Source organism: Bubalus bubalis, chromosome 15 (genome assembly GCF_019923935.1).
Source record: "Bubalus bubalis isolate 160015118507 breed Murrah chromosome 15, NDDB_SH_1, whole genome shotgun sequence".
Classification (NCBI taxonomy): Eukaryota; Metazoa; Chordata; class Mammalia; order Artiodactyla; family Bovidae; genus Bubalus; species Bubalus bubalis.
Window position 1 is genome coordinate 36597074 of NC_059171.1, and position 12240 is coordinate 36609313.

Consider the following 12240-nt stretch of genomic DNA (forward strand, 5'->3'; position numbering starts at 1 on the left):
TGAACTCTCAGACAAAAGTGATCATGAGAGCTTAATCTTGAGACTTGTGCCATCAGCTGTTTACTTTCCTTAGACTATTTCAATTCCTACAGGGCCTCAGTATCAGCCAGAGAAACAGCAGTTTCGTGGTAGTTCTTCCCTTGGGTGGAAATAGAGAGGAACACCCAAGGTTTGCCTTACCTTCCAGCTGTGATCCAGTGTATTTTCACCAGTTGGAAAAGACTGAGGGTACAAGTAAAGCTTTGTTGTTGATGTTGTTCAGTTGCTCAGTTGTGTTGGACTCTTTGCAGCCCCATGGACTGCAGCATGCCAGCCTTCTTTATCCTTCATTAGCTCCTGGAGTTTGCTCAAACTCATGTCCATTGAGTTGATGGTGCCATCCAACTGTCTCATCCTCTGTCACCCACTTCTCTTCCTGCCCTCCATCTTTCCTAGGGTCACAGTCTTTTCCAACTCATTGAGTCTTTTCCATATGATTGGGCTATCGATATGATGTGGTAGTCACTATCGTGTAGATGCTGCTGCTCTGATTTCTCCATTTGTCTGGATTTCTACCCCCTGCTTCACTATAGAGGCCTGCTTCAGGCATCACGGACCTTGCTATTAGACTTGTGCAAAATTGGATGTGTTGCCCACAGGTGTGGAACTCCTAAGAACTAAGAATTCCTTCAGTAGAATCCTTGTTTGATGTAGGTAAAGAGTAGTGTGGTCAAAGGGAGTGGTGAGGTCCAACAATAGAGCTTTTCTAACTTTTTTTAAGCATTAAAACCATTTTTCCCAAAGTCTTATGAAAATAATGCTTTTAATTACTACATGATGCTTTAGGATACAGATGATACCATATTTAAATTTTAATTTAAGCTAAATCAAACATGACTCCCGGCCTCTTCTTGCCAATACTGATGGAAGGACCACCCTTTCCTCTTCTTTCTCTGTCCCTCTTATATTTGACAACAGTTCTAATGTAATTGTGGTCATGCTTCCATGGTGGCCACTGATGCCTTGGCTGCTTGCCCTGACTCCATGGTCCATCAGAGGAGAAAGGTTTATGCCCCTCCCACTTCCTTTTTTTCCATCTCAGCCACAGAGCATTTTTGCCAAGGTTACCAAGGCCATATGCTTAACCCCAAGCCCTAATGAGCACCCACACTGCCAGCCCTTGATGAGGAATGGCTTGCCTCAAAGAGACTGTGCTTTAAGAAAGGCATCTTTGTTGTTGTTTAGTTGTCAAGCTGTGCCTAAATCTTTGCAACCCCATGGAGTGCAACATGCCAGGCTTCCCTGTCCCTCACTATCTCCTGGAGTTTACTCAAACTCATGTCCATTGAATTGGTGATGCCACCCAACCATCTCATCCTCTGTCACTCTCTTCTCCTCCTGCCCTCAATCTTCCCCAGCATCTACCATCATTTTATTCAAATCCAGGAGATTTACTGTCTCTCAGGAGCTTAGGAGTTTCCCTTGCCAATCTTCACGACATAACATCTCCATAATTTTCCTCTTTAGGTGATTCAAAGTAGTTTCAACATTGCCTAGAGCTTTGGACATCAAACCCCTCCTCAGAAGGTATCATTAGGGTATAATCTCCTGCTCCTGGCTCTTGGTTGGGGTGGGTGTGGGGCCAATGAGGGGAATGGAGGAAGGGACAGTAAAGGGCCGTTTTTCCTGCAACCTAGAGGATTGGGGAATACAGACCTACAGAGCTAGGAAATAGGGCCTAACCACTCTCCTGAGATGTGCGACTAACAAATTTTTGGCTCTGTTATCATAGACTAGCTGAAAAAAATCACCCACATTTAACTATTTAAATAGGTAATAGTATTATATTAAATTTTCAGCAGATCACCATGCTGCACTACCATGACATGTGGAACGTCAAGATGCAGACGTCCTTAGCTGTAGATTCTGTAGTGCAAATGAGACGAGGTTTTGATGCCCTTCCTACTCAGCATCCCACCAGTGTCTTAAGAGTTCCTGAGCTTCCTTATGGAGCCCTGGTGGGTCCATGGATCCCAGTTTAAAAACCATTGCTCTGGAGTATAGTTGCTTTATGGTGTTGTATTAGTTTCTGCTCTATAGCAACGAGAATCAGCTATACATATACATAAACATATACCCTCTCTTTTTTATAGATTTCTTCCCCATTTAGGCCAATACAGAGCACTGAGTAAGGTTCCCTGAGCTATACAGTAGGTTCTTATCAGTTATCTATTTTACACATAGTATCAGTAGTGTATAGATGCCGATTCCAATCTCCCAATTCATCCCATCCACCCTCCTCCCCCATTTCCTGCCTCTGTCTCTATACGTTAGTTCTCTACGTCTGTGTCTCTATTTCTCTTTTGCAAATAAGATCATCTATACCATTTTTCTAAATGCTAAATTTAAAAAATTTTTTAATTAATTTTTATTGGAGTATAGTTGCAGAATCTAGGACATACATATACCTATAGCTGATTCATGTTGATGTATGGCAGAAACCAACACAATATTGTAAAGCAAGTATCCTCCAATTAAAAAAAATTTTAAATGACAAAACAAATAAATGAAAGTTAAGGACTCAGATATGGGAAAGATGTAGTCTGAGAGCAATGGGGCTAAATGATAAAACAGATAAATATATATACTTAAATATTTATGTATTGCTGGTATATATGGATGTGAGAGTTGGACTGTGAAGAAAGCTGAGCACCAAAGAATTGATGCTTTTGAACTGTGGTGTTGGAGAAGACTCCTGAGAGTCCCCTGGACTGCAAGGAGATCCAACCAGTCCATTCTGAAGGAGATCAGCCCTGGGTGTTCTTTGGAGGGAATGATGCTAAAGCTGAATCTCCAGTACTTTGGCCACCTCATGCATAAGAGTTGACTCATTGGAAAAGACTCTGATGCTGGGAGGGATTGGGGGCAGGAGGAAAAGGGGATGACAAAGGATGAGATGGCTGGATGGCATCACCGACTCGATGGACGTGAGTCAGAGTGAACTCCGAGAGTTGGTGATGGACAGGGAGGCCTGGCGTGCTGCAATTCATGGGGTCGCAAAGAGTTGGACATGACTGAGCAACTGAACTGAACTGATATGGTATTTAATTTAACACCATTATTCAGATGTTAGAAATTAAATAAATAAAAAACATTACTCTGATATGAAGATAACCTTTCTTCACCCCTATTCTGACATTTTGGTCTGAGAATGTAAGGATGGCTGAAGAGGGATCTAGCCACCTTGGGTGCCCTTTGTAGGTGGGATATTTTAGAGGGAATGAAAGGGTTTGTCTGCAACATCCACTTTCTAAATAACATCTTCAAAGAATAAAAATGTTCTCTGAAGCATTTTATTTCCCTTAACAGAAGCATATACCTTTTCTAGTGTACTTACTATACATCAGACTGAGTTTATGCATAAGTGAAATTTATAGAGCACTTACTATGTGCCCAGTATTTTTTACAGACACATCACATATGGTATTTATTGTTTTTGCTTACAAATACTTACATGTGCCAGACTTCGGTCTAAGAACTCAATGAACATTAACTCATTCAGTCTTTGAAAGAATCTTCTAAATACGTAAATACTATTATTCATCCCCTTTTTGCAGGTGGGGAAATTAAGGTATAGAGAGATAAAAAGAATTTCCTGAAGTCACACCTACAGCCACAAGCAAAACTAGATTGCAACTGTGACATTCTAGATCCAGAGTTAAGGATCTTTACTTCTATACTAAGTTTTCCCATGACACAAGGCAGCTCAGTTAGTCTCCTCCAAAAGGTAAGTAAAATTTTAATAGCTCCATTTTACCGATGATAAAACTGAGGCCCAGATATTTAAATAATTTGCTTGAACTCATACTACTGCTAAGGGAAGAAACATGGATTCAAATCCAGGTATCCAAAGTCCACAGCCTGTCTGAATAATCATAATTAAATCTTCAAGAGGTGAATTTGTCAAGATCATGCTGCTGATAGAGCGGAGCCTGGAAACATACCTAGATCTGTCACTCAATTCTGTGCTTTAATAATTCAATGATGTTTAATGAAGTATGTGTTTAAGTATTTTTGAAATCTATTGAAAATATCTTTCCCGGTTGTAAGTAATGATAATATTAATGATAACTCACACTGTGTTTTAGGCATTAGTATTAATTGAGATAATATATAGGTATTTATAAAAATCAATGAGTATATATAGAAGAGTATTTAGAGAAAAGCAAAGATCGTTGCAAGTCCCCATTCTAGATAACCACAGTTAACATTCTGGTGAGAGTATTTACAAGTATCTTTCTCTGCACATTTCATGCATTCACTGTATGTACAATCATATGATTTTAGGTAAGTGGAATCATATTCCAAACACTATTTGTAACCTGCTTTTATCCATTCATTACTTCAGTCAAGATGTTTATTGAAAGCTTTAACACTTAGAAAGCAATTTGCTTGAAACAATATTTTACCATTTTGATGAACAGAAAGATTGATCTTTTATGAGCAATAAATTATATTAATCAGCATGATCAAGGCTTCTCCACAGTAACAAATTCACCTCTACAACTCAGTGGCTTAATAAAATAAAGGATTACTTGCTCACACAGTTGACTGTGGATTCAGTGCAGCAAGGGAAGAGACTGCTTTTCATGGCTTCAGTTTAGAACACTTTGTTCTTGGTCCTCTAATCAGAACTAGCTACCTGGTGCCACCTGACTTCAAGAAGACTGGGACATGTAACCTCTTTGTGCATGTCTGGGGAAGATAAACCTGCTGCATAGAACAGGGAGTTTAGTTCAGTGCTCTGTGATGACCTAGATGGGTGGGGTTGGGAGAGAGGGAGGTCCAAAGAGAGGACTATATGTATACATATAGCTGATTTCACATTGTTGTATAGCAGAAACTAGCACAACATTGTAAAGCAATTATGTGCCAATACAAAAGAAATTAGGGCGCTCTAGTAATATCCCTCTCATGTGAGGACTCTGCTCAGTTCACTTCAGTTGCTCAGATGTGTCTGACTCTTTGTTGACTGCATGGACTGCAGCACGCCAGGCCTCCCTGCCCATCACCAACTCCTGGAGCTTGCTCAAACTCATGTCCATAGAGTCGGTGAGGCCATCCAGCCATCTCATCCTCGGTCGTCCCCTCCTCCTCCTGCCTTCAGTCTTTCCCAGCATCAGGGTCTTTTCCAATGAGTCAGTTATTTGCATCAGGTGGCCAAAGTATTGGAGTTTCAGCTTCAGCATCAATTCTTCCAATGAATACTCAGGACTGATTTCCTTTAGGATGGACTGGTTGGATCTCCTTGCAGTCCAAGGGACTCTCAAGAGTCTTCTGCAACACCATAGTTCGAAAGCGTCAATTCTTCAGCACTCAGCTTTCTTTCTAGTCCAACTCTCACATCCATACACGACTACTGGAAAAACCATAGCCTTGACTAGACGGACCTTTGTAGGCAAAGTAATGTCTCCCATCTGCAGTGATTTTGGAGCTCCCAAAAAGAAAGTCTCTCACTGTTTCCCCATCGATTTGCCATGAAGTGATGGGACCAGATGCCATGATCTTAGTTTTCTGAATGTTGAGCTTTAAGCCAACTTTTTCACTCTCCTCTTTCACTTTCATCAAGAGGCTCTTTAGTTCTTCTTCACTTTCTGCCATAAGGGTGGTGTCATGTGCATATCTGAAATTATTGATATTTTTTCTGGCAATCTTGATTCCAGCTTGTGCTTCATCTAGCCCAGCATTTCTCATGATGTACTCTGCATATAAGTTAAATAAGCAGGGTGACAATATACAGCCTTGACGTACTCCTTTCCCTATTTGGAACCAGTCTGTTGTTCCATGTCCAGTTCTAACTGTTGCTTCTTGACCTGCATACAGATTTTTCAGAATGCAGATCAGATGGTATGGTATTCCCATCTCTTTAAGAATTTTCCGCAGGTTGTTGTGATCCACACAGTCAAAGGCTTTGACATAGTCAATAAATCAGAAGTAGATGCTTTTCTGGTATTCTCTTGCGTTTTCGATGATCCAACGGATGTTGGCAATTTGATCTCTGCTTCCTCTGCTATGTGGATGTAAATAATCCTTTATTGATGGATAATTATATAGTTACTATTGTTTCTCCATTATAAACAATGCTGTGATGAACATACTCAATATATATTATAGACTTGCATCCATTAATTTTCAATTTAAATTCCTAGAGGAGGAATCACTGATTCAATAATAGAAAGATTCAAAATATTAATATCTCAAAATAGGTGATAGATATTCCCTATACCTACACTTCCAAGTTTAACTATGGAACAAAGGATCTTAAAGCCCAGCAAGTATGTATCCCAGATTCTCTTGAGTTAGGGATTTGTTTAGAATTCACAAATTAAGGAAGAGCCATGGTTCTCTGGGTCAGCTAAAGACTGACACAGTACTACTGACTCAGTAGTATAGGTTTTTTTTTTTTTTTTCCCAGTAGTAGGGTTTTTTAATTTTTATTTATTTATTTTTCACTGTGCTGGGCCTTTGTTGCTCTGAGGGCTTTTCTCCAGCCATGGAGAGTGGGGGCTATTCTCTAAGTTGCCGTGCATGGTCTTCTCGTTGGGGTGGCTTCTCTCATTGCAGAGCACGGACTCTAGAGCTCACAGGCTCGGTAGTTGCGGTTTCTGGGCTCTAGAGCTTGGACACAATAGTTGTGGCACGGGAGCTTCGTTGCACCACAGCTCGTGCGATCTTCCTAGACCAAGGATCGAACCTGTGTCTCCTGCCGTGGGAGGCGTGTTCTTTACCACTGAGCCACTAGGGAAGCCCAGTAGTTGAGTTCTGCCTGTGACTTTTGACCTCCTCAGCCAGGCCCTCAGAGTCTTCAGGCATGCTTCGGAGAACCACGTATTGCAGTGTGGCCGGGAGCCCGGTATATCAGGTGTGACTTGTTTATGATCCTCCACCTCCAGGTTTCCTGAAAAGGGCCTTCCTGATCTACATGATCCCAGACTCCCAGCTGTGTCATAAGCCTCAGAACAAGTGACTGCTATTCTCCTAACTGCCCCTGGATTGATGCCACATCTACTGCCAAATTGCTTTTCAGGAAATATGTACCAAAGAAACTCCCAACAACAGCAGTACATCAGAGTGGCATGTCTTCACACTTGTGTACTCACTACTCAGTATTTTTCAATATTAGCAAAAAAAAAAAAAAAAAAAAAAAAATAGGCCAAACAAAGAAAATTCATAGTGATTTTTATTTACATTTCTTGGATTGAAACTATCATATTTTGTTAGCCATTTTTTTTTCTTCCTTTGTGAATTGTGTGTTAATGTCTTTGGTTATTAGATCTCCTCTTTTGATTCGTGTGCAGGCTAAGTCATTTCAGTTGTGTCTGACTCTGTGCAACCCCATGGACTTTCATCCACCAGGCTCCTCTGTCTGTGGGACTCTCCAGGCAAGAATACTGGAGTGGGTTGCCATGCCCTCATCCAGGGGATCTTCCTGACCCAGGGATAAAACCCGTGTCTCCTGCATTGGTAGGCAGATTCGTTACCACTAGCATCACCTGGGAAACCTTTTTGATTAGCACCCTTTCTTAAATGCTCTCCTCTTTAACATCAGGCCTCTATTTGACACTGCTTCTTTTGGATTTCAAGGAGGAATCATTTGTTTCAGTATATTAGATTTGGAGAGAAAAACTCAAATGCGTTAGAGCAAATAACTATGTCTCCAAGTTAGAGAGTAGCTAGGTGTTCATCAGGATAGAGTGAGTCATTGAACAGTCTGTCTGGGTGATTCCTTCTCTCTGTGCCCAGGAGGACAGCACCTTTAAATATGAAGAGCATCTTACAGTAGGAAGAATTTTAAGTTAAAATAATTTTTAGGGCTTAGTAATGGCATAAGGTTAGTATATCTCCTTTTGTTACCTCCATTCACTACCTGTCCTCTTTAGGTCCATATGTGTTGCATCACATCTTTGGCAAGGAAGAATGTAATGCTCTGCTGGTGAAAGGAGTTCGAGTAGGTTTATGCTTTATGGCTTTTGATCAACAGAAGGATCACCAAAGGATCTTTGGTGTAGACTTTGTCTCAGGATCTGTGTCACTCAATTCTCTAGGAACCACTGCCAATCAAATAGATTTGTCACATAAGATATAGCTTCATTTCTGTTCCTAGGTCTGAATCACTCTCAAACTCTTTATATTCCCTTCCAGTTCTTAATTCTCAATAAATTATGGCCATTTGGCCACAGTTCCCTGATATTTTTGCCTTGATTCCCCTGCTTAAAGTCTACCTTGATTATGGCACTGGTTTTTCTCTCTCTATATATATAGAGAGAGCACTTTCTGATGGTGGTCTTTTTTTTTGATTGCCATTTGCCATGAGGGAGGTGAAAAAGATGTCACAAACTTGCCATTTTCCTGTTTAGAATGTAACGCCTTGTAGGAGCAAAGAAAGGACCTTTTCCCCAGATGAGACTGAATAATATGACAATGTCCTAGGAAAGAACAAGACTTTATAACGCAGGCTCTCTCCTCTCCAAATTCCTGGCAGATCCCATTCTGTTTTAAGAAATCAATGCTAGCCATATTTTCTTTTTACACACTCTTAATAATAGGTCAGAAAGAAAAATAGACACATACACATATATATAGTCTTTACTTTGATGTAACAATATATATTCATACAAAGAATATCACACAGTTGCAGAAGAGACCACCTAATGAATGGATGTGGGATATTCATTTTTTGGGGTGGGGTTGCATTTACCAGTCTGAGAATCATGTTGATGTATGTTATCCATCAAATGCTTGCTGACTGTTAATGTAACTTGTTTCAGAATGAAAATACATACTTGTGAGGGTTAATATTTATTGACTATTAAACATTTTACTGCAAAACCTCATTCTCATGCATTTGTTGCTTGTACAAGTTCTTTTTATATGAAAATTAGAATATAATCATTCTTAAATTGTTTTAAAATGGGCCAGTCAAAAAGCAGAACACTTCAAAGTGCAGATAGCAATTAATATCTTCAGTTTCTTTTAAAATAAGAATTGCACCCTCTAAATCTAGTTAGCTATTTTTGGAGCAATCTTATTCAAGAATATCAAAATACTTTAAAACATATTATCCTTCCTTTTGAAAATGTATCTGTGTAGGACAAAATTTTCATACTGTTTTCAATTTAGAAATAACCTTGATACTGCTTGTGATAAGATAATCTGACCTATTAGTAGTTTTGCTCATATTAAAAATATACATCACCACCTGCAAGTGGGTTGTATTGTTCCCCACACCCCGCCATGTATACCTGGAACTTGTGATTGTGAACTTATTTTGAAAAAGATTCCTTCAAGATGTGATTAATCTAAGGATCTTGAGATTAGGATGGCCCCAAATCCAATGATATATATCCTTATAAAAAGAAGTGATGGCAGAGAGAAATAAAAATATGTCTTCCACATGAAGACAGAGTCAGAGATAGAAATTATGCAGACACAAGCCAAGAAACAGCTTGGGTTGTCAACAGCTGCTGGAAGCTAGGAGAGAGGTATGGATTCTCCTAGCTTCTTGATTTTGGACTTCCAGTCTCTAGAACTGTTAGAAAATAACTTTCTGTCGTTTTCAGACTCCAAATTTGGGTAATTTGTTACAGCAGCCTTAGGAAACCAGTGTCATCTATTCTTTCCTTTATTCTCCCTTCTCTTCTTTTCTACTTTCCTTCCTTCTTTCCTTATCTTTTGATTCACTTAACAAACCTTTGTGTGCCTATATGTGATAGGATAGTCCTACTGTGTAGTCTAGAGAAATTAGGAATATAACGATAATAAAAGGCACAGCCACCTTGTCTTAAAAACATTTATTTACTACATTGTTAGCATTTCTGTTGTACACAGCCTTTCTTGCTTTTCTCTTATCATGAGTTCTTGTGGCCTCTTCTACGTTGACATCAGTAACTGAGCATGCTCCTGACAAATGTCACTTTAAATGTGAATATTAAATTATTTGACTTTGTGTGTGTGCCAAGCATTGTTCTGGAAAAGTTGAACTGGTTCTCAGTAGTGATCATACTCCCCAGTAAAGGCACTGGCTAGTCTTGGGAATGGGAGCCTTTGTCTGCACCCACGCCGGTGCACTCCATACTCTCAGGGCTCTGGTGGTCCAGCACCATCCACTGTGCCCCTGTATCCAGATCTCCCTTCTCCCACTCTGCCCACCTTGAAATTGCTTCCATCTCCCTTCCCTTTCCTCACCAAAGCTTCTATTCCCTCAGTTCCTATGTTCTTTTTTAAAAAATAGATATCAAGTTTTATTTAATATAGATTTTTCTGTTTTGTTTTGACTTTTTAATTGGAGAATAATTGCTTTACAGTGGTGTGTTGATTTCTGCCATCAACAATGTGAATCAGCCATGAGTACAAATATGTCTCCTCCCTCTGGAGCCTCTGTCCCCACCCTCCTCAGCTCCCATGTTCTTTGTACTTTCCACCTCGCCCAAACTTCCTGTTACAGCTTACACATACTACATGATCTGAGTTTCATCTTCTACCGTGCCTTACTCACTAGGTGTCAGATGCACCAATTTCTTTGATATTTCTCCAAGATTCCAGTTATACTCCTGCCTCAATGCACAGGAAGGTTCTTCCTGAAGTAGTCACATGGTTCATTCTCTCACTTCATTCAAATCTCTGCTTTTAAATGTTATTTCTTCAGAGAGAACTCTGATCACCCCACTCCCTAAGCTACTTTATTTCTCCTCATTGCACTTACCATTACTGGAAGTTAGACCATATATTTACAAATCTAGTTTTTTTCTGATTTAGTATGTAGGTTTCAGGAAGAGAGACTCCATCTCCTGTGTGTCTAGTCTCTGGAGCTACATCTGGCATGTAGTAGGCATCCATATTTGTGAGTGAGGGAATAAATGAAGTGAGAGCCGGCTACTGGGATGAAGCAGTGAAATCCAAGGACAGTTGTTGCTTCTCCTTATAACACAGATGCATTGTAGTAGCATCTTTCCAGTGACTTTTTAAAAATATGCATTATAACAAGCATTTACAATGTGCAAAGTGCTTTCAAAAATCCAAGTACCATATTGCTTAAAACAGCCCCCATTTTTATAGCTAAAGAAACTGAGGTTCAGTGAGACTAATTGACTTAGCAGCTAAGGGCACACAACTTGAGAATGGCAGAGCTAGCGTTCAAACCTTGGTTTCCAGATTTCAAATCCAAGACATTAAGAACCATCAGCACCACCACCACCACAGCAAGCCCCCAAAGTCTGTACATGACAGTCTCTCTCTCAGTGAGGGAGACCTTCCTATACTGTGTTGATGGGGGTTGAGGGTAGTTTTCATGTGATGTTGGTCTGATTATCACTAAGTCATCATACCGGGAGCCATTTATTTCTTCAATGCTTGAAGCATGTTCCTAATGATTGAGCACAAGTGCTAACCCCTTCTAAGGCTGATGATGTCACTGCATCTTCCATGGGTATATTTCCACCATCATGTCACTGTCTTGCTTATGGACACAGGAGTGGAAATCAATATGAATAAGAGCAGCAGTTAACATCCACTGACCATCTGCCATATGCCAGAGACTTTGCATCCATTGCGTCTAATCCTTAAAACCACCCTGGGATATTACTTTCTGCATCTTATGATCAAGAAAACAGACCTGGAGGGATAAGGAAGCTCTTCCAAAGTTACAGTAACAAAGCGTATGGCTATTATTTTAGCATTCCAGTCTTGACGCTAAGGATGGACTCCTAGCCATTGTGTTCGAGTTTCAGTCTTTTAGAAGTAGAGTCAATACCAGTCACAGCAGATGCCTGAACAATACAAGTATTCATACCAACAATCCCTGACAGCCACAACTTCATAGTCAATGGCAAATTTTTCATTTTTATTTTCATTCGAGTGAAAAGTATACATTTTACCTGAACATGCATGCTTCATGCTTAATGAATATTTCTTAAAGTTTCTCTTGTGATTATAATTTGAGGAGCTGGGCTGCAAAAAGATAAACCATATATCAATTTGTTGATTAAAATTCTCCTAGTTTTTCTCCAAATTGCATAAAACAGGAGTCATCTTATTGAGTATGTGGAGGTTTCAGAGAACAAATACATTTTGGCCTAAAATCATCATGGTTCAATAAAACTTATCCAGAGAAATGTTTTGATTTTTACTGTTGCTCAGGCTTTGCTCGTATCAGGTAAGGGACTTAAGCTGTCAATAATTAGATCTCAGTCCTGTTATTGGATC

General features: G+C 39.8%; 1 long non-coding RNA gene across 8 annotated transcripts in view; it reads left to right on the forward strand.

The window, feature by feature from the left end:
* The window catches only part of LOC102413604, a 347952-nt gene that overhangs the window by 97870 nt on the left and 237842 nt on the right, over nucleotides 1-12240 (forward strand). Inside the window, exon 2 of one of the 8 annotated variants that reach the window (XR_006544733.1) lies at nucleotides 3597-3766. The exons of the other annotated variants lie outside the window; for them this stretch is intronic. This is a non-coding gene — a long non-coding RNA (uncharacterized LOC102413604). The remainder of the gene's footprint in view (nucleotides 1-3596; nucleotides 3767-12240) is intronic. 8 annotated transcript variants of the gene reach the window in all.